Source organism: Magallana gigas, chromosome 3 (assembly GCF_963853765.1).
Source record: "Magallana gigas chromosome 3, xbMagGiga1.1, whole genome shotgun sequence".
NCBI lineage: Eukaryota > Metazoa > Mollusca > Bivalvia > Ostreida > Ostreidae > Magallana > Magallana gigas.
The window spans coordinates 18706353-18718014 of record NC_088855.1 but is presented as its reverse complement, the minus strand read 5'-3'; the positions used below and the strand labels follow the sequence as shown (position 1 = coordinate 18718014).

Sequence of the window (11662 nt, the reverse complement as noted above, 5' to 3'; positions counted from 1 at the left end):
GAAACGCATTTGAAGCCGTTCACTTTTTAAGAGAAAGCCTAACACATCCATGGAACCATCTACGAAGACAAATACATGTAACAAAAAGAATGTGCAACCAAAAAAATCTATTTTTAAACACGTGTCGGTGGCATTATCTGAATATTTCTAAAAAAAAATTGTACAGTATCTCATATATCCTAGAGGTTTTATTAATGTATGTGTCTAATAACACAGTTAAACCATCTGTGTTTTCAGAATCGCAGAATATGAATAATGATAAATTTAAACGAAGATGCGAAAATGACTGTTTCTCATGGTTAACTAAAAAAGAAGTCTGAGAAGAAAAATGAAGTTCTCTGATGGTAATTCTCAATTTTTTCACATTTTGGAATTTCTTGATATAGGCCTACCTTGGGATCGGTAAAATAAAATAATGATTAAGAAAAGCCTGAGTGTTATGAAGTATCTTAATGTTCTTTACGGTTTTGTAAGGGTGGAGTGAAAGACGATAGATATATATATAAAATATTTAGCTTACGAATGAGTTGGAAATTGACAAAATAACAATATGGTGTTATGATAATGATAGGCCTTTTAGCAATGAGACGGTTTTTGTCTTAGTACTTGTTTTTTTTAATAGTTTGAAAACTGCATGTTTAATATGTAACTTAAACGACATTTTAAGTCTCTAGCGTTTTCTTATACATGCCCGAAATATTTCTAATGAAAAAAGAAGAACTGATTTGAAACGAAAGTCAAGGGGAGAACATGAGAATGAACTTTGACCATATTTAATATTTAGCCCCTAGGAGTGGGTTCGTAAATTATGCATTATATTCATATATTTACATTTTTCAATGTTTTAGTGATGATATTAGGAATAATTAATAATCTAGCGTTAAATCGTACACTTTTTGAAAATTATATAAAATTAATGTAAGCTACAATGAATTATCACTCTTCGAATATTTTGAGGTGATAATTTCGGTCGGGGATCAGAGCCCGAATGGCTTTTATTGGATTTGATCACGCCCGACCTAAACTTTCACCTCATTATATTCTAAGACTAATTCCCTACACCTTAAATATAACATAATTGGTTATTGTCTTGTTTAAATTATCCTACGACATACTAGTGTGGCTACCACACTTTAAAGCTTTAAAGTAAATAGGCACTGTCCGCCATATTTCTCTTTCCGCACCGCTCTTCTTACACCCCTATATAAGCCATAGACCTCTTGACAGTTCAAAGTATATCGCTGTAGAGGTCTCACCTGTGTGGACGTACATCTTGCCTCGCCATGTTACTCGGTCGCGATGAAATTGTCAAGTTTTACGCACTTTTTTCAAACCAGGAGAGTACTAACATCAAATGAACTGGTCATTGCATTATTTACAGACATAATGTGCACATAAATAACAATTAAATGCATAAAAATCCAAAGACAACGAAAGGAACACTACACGTCAGCTACGAGTTTCAGATGTGCAATCGGGTGTAACGAAATCGAAGGGTTTATATACCAGGTATCTGTGTGACGGTTCCTATTTACGAGCGGTGTTCAGCTTTAATGTATATCATTCAGCATACCGATAGAAAGAAAGATAACCCATTTGATGTATGGTAAAAATGCTAACAAAAATCACAATTTTAAATTAATTTTATGTATTACTATATATTTTAAAATGTTAAAGAGAAAGATTAGACTTCTTGTATAACAAACAGTCTGGAAATTAACATTTTAACGTACATTATTAAGAAAGAAATAAAATGTAAGGCAAATGAAAAGGAAAATAGTAAGATTTTATATTTAAAGAAAGAATGTACGCATAAGTTCAGATAAATAGAAGTTTGAAAATATGTTGATAACACATGCTCTACCCAAAGACTTTAATGTAAAATTTTAATTGCACGACAATCTACTACAGTTATTGCACAGATCATAGAGATGCCGCTGACATTATTCTCCAATACACCACAAACGTCATCACTAATCTATCACAAATATACTTGTCAAAATTTCTAACGCCCCTGGCAAGTGTCTGTATAATACTGTTCATAATTCTAATTATTTTGACCTTGAAAATGATCAAACACGAAGGACAAAGAATAACAAAGCGTTTTATAGATAAAAAAGTCTCAATCAAAATTTTTTTAAGGGCTTTATGAAAAAATCAAGAAGGTACAGTTATCTTAAGATATAAAAATCGCAACAGGTAACCCATTTGATGTATGGTCAGATCTCAAGACGCTAATCAAAATTTATCATTTCATTTCTTAATCTATGGAATATTAAAGGTCATATGAAACGATATCCTGACCATATTGAGTTATATACGGGAATGAGTTCATAAGTGCCTATTTAATAAGACTGACATTGTTTTTGGGATATTTTATGCAAAATGTGAGCGCCACAGTCGATCAAAATTACTTAATCGGGAAAAGGAACATTGACTTACGCGGCTTACCTCCCTTGCTTATGACGTCAGTAAGACCCAATCGCCTTATAAAGTTATGTTGTGAATACAAATATCCATGTCATTTTGCAGCATTTTAAAAGAAAAAAATACTATTTTATATAAAAACTTGTATAATTATACAATAATCAACCACGTCAGTATTTTTTCTCTCAAGAAATGAAATCGTGTGCGGTTTTATTTACATGTAATAGCGTGTACATAATGATATTCAGTTTCGAGACTGCAGGGGGAATAAATGATTTTCTTCATAGATCGACATGCAAGTATAATATAATTTTGATATAAGCATATTTATATGTTTTATTTTGATCTTTTTAATGAAATTGACAAATTCAAAAATAAATCTGATCGTTTTTTCCCATTTGCACGTTCATGCAATTCATTAAGATTTTTTTTCTAAACAACTTGTAGGCCTCATTGTGCCTCATTCGCTTCACGATTATATTGTTTGTTTCACTTTCAAATTCACAAATATGTTACCATTTAATTATTTTCAGTCTAAGAGAAATTCCTTCAAATGTTTTGTTTTTGAAACATGTACTTGAATGTGCGGTGTTTTGATTTTAAAACGTGTATGTGCGGTGTTTACTCACAGATCCCTTTTATCTCACTTTCTTCCGCAATGTTTTCTTTCGGGTTTTTTTTATCATTATTGATGCTTGTTTTTATTAAAATCTGTTGATTATCTTCACATTCGTTCACAACTATTTTTATCAAACAACCGATTTATTTTACCGATACATTTCTAAATCCTTAAATGCCATATTTCCGCGATCTAATTTAATAAAACGTTAATACACGTGTACATAAAGTATTTTCTAAAGATATTGCTACATGTATATATCAATAAGTCAGAAATTCATATTATTTCGAAATAAACTTTAAGAATAATTTTCCGGCATTTCATAGCAGCTCTTGAATACAAACTATGTACACAATGCCTCAAACATTTTCATTGGCCTGCCTTATATACTTTTTTATGTGACAAAATAAATCAAATCAATTTAAATGCTTTAATTCCCTTTAAATGTAGCTCAATCATTATACGTACCGAAGAAGAAAATGATGTTTCTATTTCAAAAGGATAAGGATAATTCATGATCATTAATCAGCTGTAAATGTTGGAGCATTTCTTTCGTTAAATTTCCACTCCAGTACGGGATCTTCATCATGATTTTACTTTTGTGAGAAGCTGATATTAGATTTATTCATTAACGACCAATCAAAACTAAGTCATCTGTAGGCTACTACGAAATTAAATGATCTCATTTGAAAAGAAAGACACGTTCATATATGCAAAAATTACTAAAATTTAATCGATAAACTACTGTAAAATTACACTAGTTTTAATGCATTGTTTACATCGGTGGGTCTTTGTGACGTCATAAATCCACAAAATCAAGAACGATAAGCGGGCAAGAATTTTTTCAGGTGCTCAGTTTTCACGGTTATTTCTCAGTAATGCAAAGGCAAAAAAATCTTACATCATGTATTTTAACATTTGTTTATACCAAGCTTTATATTCATGAAAGAAAATCATAGTGTTAAAAATCGTTTCATATGACCTTTAAAATAAACAGTGTTAGACAGAAATATCCGATTTATCATTTTTTTAAATTTTTTTTTGTATGCAAAGTTTTCACCGTATTACCAATTTTTTTTGGTATTTTTTTTTTGCAAAGTTTTCACCGTATTACCAAATGAACGAATACATTTTTCCTCTTCAAATTTTATTCTGTAAAATAGTTAACAAAGTACTTAAAGCCTTTCTCTGACTTCTTGTATACACAGACAACCATCCTGAAAATAACACAAAAAAATACATTTCTTGTGATATCATAAATAATAAACAAACAAAACAACACATAACCACAGATACGCACAAAATAATAAACAATAATAAAACATTCGTTATAGCGTCATTTGTCAGATTTCATCCAGGAGAAAGTTGATTGTTGCGGTACCTTTAAGTAGATATATAAAGTTAGTGGTTGTTTCTAATAGTATCAAGGTCTTGGATTGCAGGCGCAGGTAGCACATCCATTACGATCCTGCACGTAACCATATTTGCAGTGGATATAACACTCAACAGGCGGGCATGCTTCAAATGAAAATATTCAAATACATTTAAAAGTTTAACGTCAATTAACAACAAATTAAAACTTGATTAGCACGTCAATAATGAAGATAATTTTGAAATAGTTGATTTTATATTCCACCAATTTTTAAAACAGATCATTAACATATATTTAGATCAAAAGTATAAGGAGAAGTAGGGGCTTTTTTATTGAAATAATATGAAACCTGGGACATACATGTTAGTTAAATAAATAGTTTTTCAGAGACAGTGTACCTTGTAGAAAAAAATTCTTATTAATCAATCATTTTTTTCTTGAGGCAAGTGAGTACCAGTAGTTATATGACTTATGTTTCATATTTGAAATGCATCATAAATTCAAGATAATAAATATATGCGATTTTACGAGTTTATTTTTTTCTAATAATCATATTGATTACCAAAAAAAAACAACTTTCTTCACATTTTAACTCTGAATGTACTCTATTCAATTCAAAAAAGTAATACGTTCGTTATTCGTTCACTAGAGAAGAATTCTTTATTTCTAGATTTGAAGCTCTTATTAGTAAACGCTTGTTAACATTTCTATAGAACCTTAAAAATGTGAAAAGTTAGTTTTGTCAAAGTTCAAACAATTTCTATAATCATATACAGATCTAGAGTTAGAGTTGTATGTTGAGAGGAAAATTCGTATGAAGAGGATGACAATTCAGTACTTACTTATTTTCTCAGGGTAGTACATTCCTTCCGAGAAGCTAACACACAAAATTACACAAACGGCGAGGACTGCCAAAAGACCTAGAATCTTGGATTGCATGTTGGACCTTAATAAATCTAATGTAACGAATAAAGAGACGTCAACTTATTTTATATGATATTTGGTCTGATATTGATGCACGTGACTTTAATTGCGCATGCGCCTAATTTTCTTAATCAATTATGCACGAAAGGTCAGAACAACAAGCGCTTTTACAATGTAAATTTTCAAGACGTTTTAATAAATGCGCAATTTTACAATTTTCCAGGTGGATTTCAAGAATTCATAATACATGTAAGTCACGTAGCAGTGAAATAACATGATGATGAACGGTATGACTTGAAGTGCGATATTTGAAAACTCGGTGCAAAGCTAATAATGAACCATTCTGATATGCATAATTAAACATCGGTGCAACGTTGTTATTTTTGTTTTGTCTTTTATTAATTTTCAATCTGAAGTTGAAAATGATTACATGACAAATTAATTTGTCATGTAATCATTTTCAACTTTAGATTGAAAATTAATTAAAAACAACATTTTTGTTTAAATGGCTGATTCTCCGAACGCCTACTGCCCAATTATCATTATTCAATTATACTGGGCAATTATGGGGCCTTCTAAAGGGGCACAGGTAGACTTTACCTGTGTTTCCTTGAATGAAAAATAATACAACAGTTTGTCATTTTTGTTAAATTTTTAATGTCTTTATAATTTAAATTGTTGCATAAATAAAAAGAAAACATTGAATCAATTTTAATATATCTATTTAATTTATTAGCACTACATGTAATTCAATAAAATAATGTTTTAAAATTGCATAACATTTTATATACAATTTTCTTTTTATTTTGACACAAAGAACTGTTTTATAACAAACTCATAAATACATGGATGTCTAAATCATAAATAACAATTTAAAATGACAAAAATTTTTAAAAAGTATAATTTATACCAATATATATAAACAATATTTACACAGATACTAATATGGGCACTGAGTCTGTCTTAATGTCCTTTCACGTTCAATGTCACTATGTCAATGAAAAAGTTTCGATGCTGAATCTGCGTAGGTCATAAGGTCGATGAGGCTGGGGCAGGTGTAGAGGGTTCCATCACAGAAGAAGGTCTCGGAGGCAGCAAGGTCTTGAAGGTTGTATGTTGTCGCAAACGCAAGTATCGTGTTGTTCTGGAAGATGTTATCTAGTAGAAGGAATGGTTGTCCCGTCTCTGTCTCTGTCCATTTCCCCTCCAGTCTGATGTCTGCTGTAGTCTTTGGAAGTGGTGGTGTCTGTTTCCTGCGGGCTCTGTAGAGTGATGACCTGGCGGTGTTGAAAGCAGCCTCTCGATGAGCTCTCTGCTGGTGTCGCCCCATTCGTTGTCTCGGAGTTTGTTGGGTTCTTCGCTGAAAATGGAGGGGATGGGCCCAACTTCATCTGTACATCTTATGGAGATGGCTGTCATAATTTGTTTGGCGACAACTTCAGTGTGGTCCGCTGCATGGGTGTGTTGCTGTTGTCCAAAACCTGTGGGGATGTCGTTCTCTGTTGAGATACTGGCGGAACACCCAGATGTAGTGCACCTCCAGAAGATCTATCTATTTACAGCTTGGATGAGTTCAGTTCAACATCTTTACAGTAATTGATTTCAAAACAAATATGTAAAAAATATCAGTGATTTTTTTTTACCATAATGATGTTCAATTACATGGTTTTATGACTTTGTTATTAAAAAATATTTAAGATTATGTCGTTCATTTATTCACAGCTAGGACAAATTTGTTGAAGCAAGTGATTTTTTATCATAATTTTATCTCAGTCATAATTTAGATAATCATCATTTAAAATCTCTGATTTTAATTTATACCTTAAGATATAATGTTTTATTTTGTTAAGATGTAAATTTAAAAATGAAGAAAGATATTTTATTTTTATTTTTTTAAATAATATTTAATGATTATTTTATTTCACTGAAACATTTAGGTTTTTAAAAAAATATGGTATTTTTAATATAATTTCAGGTACATGCAGCCATTAGCACTATTTATTGCATCTTTTTATTTTTTTAAATTAAAAATAAGACAGTGTCGTCTACCTGTGAACCAAAGTATATACAGGTAAAGTCTACCTGTGTCCTAAAGTATATACAGGTAAAGTCTACCTGTGTCCTAAAGTATATACAGGTAAAGTCTACCTGTGTTCCCTTAGAGGGCCCCATAATTGCCTTGACCAATTATTATTTTTAATTGAGGAGTAGGCGTTCGGAGAACACACCGTTTAACTCTGTAAAAGTAGTAAACGATACCTTACAAAGTAAAATACTATTAGTTTACAACAAAAGGCTAACGCCATATTCTTGTAAAATTGTTTTCAGCTGCAGTAGATTCTTAAGACCATTTCAAAGTTATTGATATTTTATATTCCCCAAAAATCGTTAGTTTGATATTCTGTTAAAACGTTCGCTTATTAATAAGCGTTCTTATTCATTATGCTACAATGATGTAATATTATATTCTGAGTTTAAATTATTTGCTAGTTATTTATTCAGTTCTTGTCTTGAAACTGGATCAGTAATTTTACAGATCCTTACCTCTCAACATTTAAATAAATTTTAAATAAATTAATTAAAATAAATTAATTCTGAAAATATCAATCTAGACATTAAACAAATCATAGTTTCATTACCTGTCTACAAAAGGCGGTCGGTTTTTATGTTACATTTTTTTTTATAGCTCTGCATTTCTGTTTGCCTATAACAAATCTCGTTTCGACAAACATTTCTTTAAAGCTTTTTAAAGTAAACATAATTCTTATGAAAAAAATGTTCATATTTTCAAACGTTTGAATAAAATCTTTAAAACACACGTCTTATAGCTATTATAATAGACAATGATTGTCAAACATTTCTTCTCTAACAGGAAGATATTTTTTACGGAATTATTTATGGGTTTGATAAATACTTCTAAAAATGCTAGTGGTTTTTTTTTTTCATCTTAGAAATCCGTGTTTGCTCTGTTTTTGTTTTGTATTTTGTCATTGGACTTGATTTTGAATACTGTTTGTTATCACCACATTAACGAAACAATACAGTCAGGTAGACGTGACGCGACGTGCTCAGTGTCAAAAGGCGTCACTTTTTGGATACTATACAAGGGGCACAGATTATAAGAGTTCAGTTAATGTCCCTCGGATTATCCTTAAACATATGTCATATGTACAGTCTTCAGAATCCCAGCATGGTATAAAAAAGCTGTTCATTCAGGAAATGGAAGGAATGTGAAAGTTCTATTAGATTTTATTTGAAGGTTTCCTTTCCAATTCCATGAGTTCTATTTCCAAGTGCTCTGTTAAAAACTGAAAAACCTGTAATGTATTAATTACGGGGACTTCCTTAAACAGGTCGAGACCACTATATTTTGTGACGTCAGCATAAATTTGCATACTAAATTAGCCAACTGTTTACTTTTATCGACAAACCAATCAGGTGAATGAGTTGCAAGGCATTGTGGGCCACTACAAGTTTCAGTGTATACAAAGCGTATTGAAAATATGTGTCATTTTCAATTGTCCTTTGGAAACTCATTTTGAATTATTTTTCAGAATTTATGAAATTAATATGGACAATTAAGTCTGAACTTCAATTTCTATGCTCACATTTAAAAAATATTGCATATAAGGACTTATATCAACCTATTTAAATACCCCATTGTCAATGTTCAAAAGAGAGGTACGTCCTATTGAATTAGAAGCAGTGAGTACCGTTTTTTCACGTGATACCCCATATTTGGGACAACATTAGTAGAATGCGCGTTGATATTTTCTTAAGGTACATTCATCAGAATGCTTAAAGGACAAAATACTATATGCTGCATAGCTTGCACTTCTGCCTTTGTATATTTGTGCATTTCTACTACTGTGGCTATTCACGTATGTTAAAAATGTACAGTTACCTGTATTTATTTCTAATGCACAATGATAAAGTCACCAATACACAATTGTGCAGTGTTGTTTTTTTTATCAAAATCTGTTTGTACTTGTATGCGTATGTTTGTCAGTCGTTTGATACTGATCATTTTTTGAAGCAACAATTGATCAACTAAAGCAACAGTATTTTTCAATGTGAGCATGGAACAAAGTTAATGGTACGTAATCTTTCCTTTTTAACCTTCTAAAGTAAAAATCAAAATGTACAAACATTCTGGCAAGCAATTAAATATTGTGAATAAAACAGACAAAAACTACGTGCGTTTGTTGAATCGTAAACACGTTGTAGACCGTCATGCATTGCAACTCATTCACTGGATTGGAGAATCTGTTTGATGTAGATACTGTTACGTGTTAAATCATGCTATCCATATAAGGTAGTGTACTCGACATGTTAAACAGCAATCTTACTGGACAGAGCTTCTTTACCAAAAATCTTCATTGCAAGTGCCTGCAAGTAGTCTAATGTTGTTTACGGAATAGAATGTATACCCTTTGTGGGACTTCTTATGTTGTTGAAACAAAAGGTTCTCTTAATATACGAATATCGAAACACCGATTTCAAATAAACAACGTTGGCCAACAGCTTCTGTACAAGCACTGCAATTCACCCTATTATTCTGGTTTTGTCAATGAAAGTTAGAATTCTAGAGAAAATTTACCGTCATACTAATAGTCAATCACTTACTACACCTTTCCATAGACGAGAAGAATTCTGGGGCCCGTTTCTCAAAAAGGCCTACGTCCAGGCGTAAGCTTAGTCCGAACTAAATCAGGGACTAAACCTCAAAACCAGACTAAGTTGCGTTTCACAAAAAGGCGGAAACTTAGTCGGGACTAAATTTGGTTTAAATCTACGCCTGCTAATGGGTAGTCGTTAGTCTTGATCTGTGCACCAAAATGGCGAGCGTTTTGTTTCTAAGGCAAAATAAACAGAGATTTTTAATTTTGAGATTGTTTTATATGTTATTAAGGAAACATTCATATTTATTGAGTTATTCGATAACTTTCTTTTTTCTAAATATATTAAGATTAAATCAATTTGATGAATAATGGGCTCAATTCACTAAACGTATGTAATTGACATTACTACTCGGTATACCCCAATAACTTATATAAACACAATAATTAAAAAGATGCTATAATTCTTAATAATACATGTATTCCACAACAATAACTCCGAGTTCATACATCGTATAGATGTATACAAGAATGGATAAATAATTGATTTTTAAATCAATACTCAGTAAGCGAAATCTGAGGCCATTTTAATGTTTCTAATAAAATTTAAACCCATGAAACGAAACTGATTTCAAAACATTGAGAATACATTTTTAATAGGAGCATCTTAAAACGTTTACAGTTGTACTTTGTGCTCGTGTGTATTTGTATGTTTCTTGCCTATATTACGAAAAGTTTTACAACACGTTTGCATTATTTACAAATTTAACTAGCTAGTCATTATTATTATATATACAAATGTATACCCCCAATAACTCAAAGCAGATAAGAAAAAAGTAGGACTCAAACCTACTTGTTAGATCTAAAACCGCCCTAAATATCTTATCTGGGGGAGGGGGATAGAAGATTTTTAAGATTTCTTTTCCATTAAACTTTGAGAAACCACTCGCTCATAAAAACTTTCTTCAAATAGGGAGGGGGTTCTTAGATTATTGCTTTTATCTCTATATTTTAATCAAAATACTGTATACTGGAGTACTTTCGTCCTGTGCAATCTTCACCCTTCTACACTTGCAAAACAGTTTCGCCCCGTCAAGAATTCTCCGAGTCACAGTTGTGTTTCAAGTTACTTATAATAATATTAGCCATTGAATTTCTTAAATTCTTAAAATCGCCTGCTGACAACAAGGGTGAAATGGTTGAAAATTATACGGGGCAATTAATTCCTTGTATACAGTATATATTACTTTCAACACCCCCCCCCCCCCCCCCCAAAAAAAAAACAAAACAAAAAAAAACCCAAAACAAAACAAGCAATTAATTAAACCAAAAACAGGAAAAATGGTACAGGAGACTCTGGCCTCATATGTTGTTGTTTAACGTGTTGTTAATTGTAGAAAATATCTTTCAAAACTGTTATCATTTGAATCGCAGAAAATCAAGAATCGTTTCCATGTCATTGTCTACATTCTTTCTAAATTCCTACAATATTGGAACAGAGGATGGTATTTTTCTTTCTTTCTTTTGTTTGTAGACATGGACAAGGTTCATATATTATTCATATATTAAGTGGATATTTTCGATTTCAGTAGGTTGCTGTTTAAATCATAGCCATATTATTGTCTTTAAATAATTCAGTGATTTAATTTTTAAAAAAGTATACAGCCTTATCCCAGCAGCTGAAAGTGTCTTAATATCTAT

General features: G+C 31.3%; 2 long non-coding RNA genes across 2 annotated transcripts; both read right to left on the bottom strand.

Annotated features, from left to right (window-relative positions):
* Positions 1-4176: 4176 nt before the first annotated feature.
* LOC105344854 (uncharacterized) lies at positions 4177-5422 on the bottom strand. The gene is made up of 3 exons (XR_902947.4): positions 5261-5422; positions 4428-4564; positions 4177-4263 (listed from the first exon to the last, which is right to left on the bottom strand). It is a non-coding gene; the product is annotated as an uncharacterized lncRNA (long non-coding RNA).
* A 1886-nt stretch (positions 5423-7308) lies between these two features.
* On the bottom strand, positions 7309-11214 carry LOC117682112 (uncharacterized). The gene is made up of 2 exons (XR_004596619.2): positions 7491-11214; positions 7309-7457 (listed from the first exon to the last, which is right to left on the bottom strand). It is a non-coding gene; the product is annotated as an uncharacterized lncRNA (long non-coding RNA).
* Between the last annotated feature and the right edge of the window lie 448 nt (positions 11215-11662).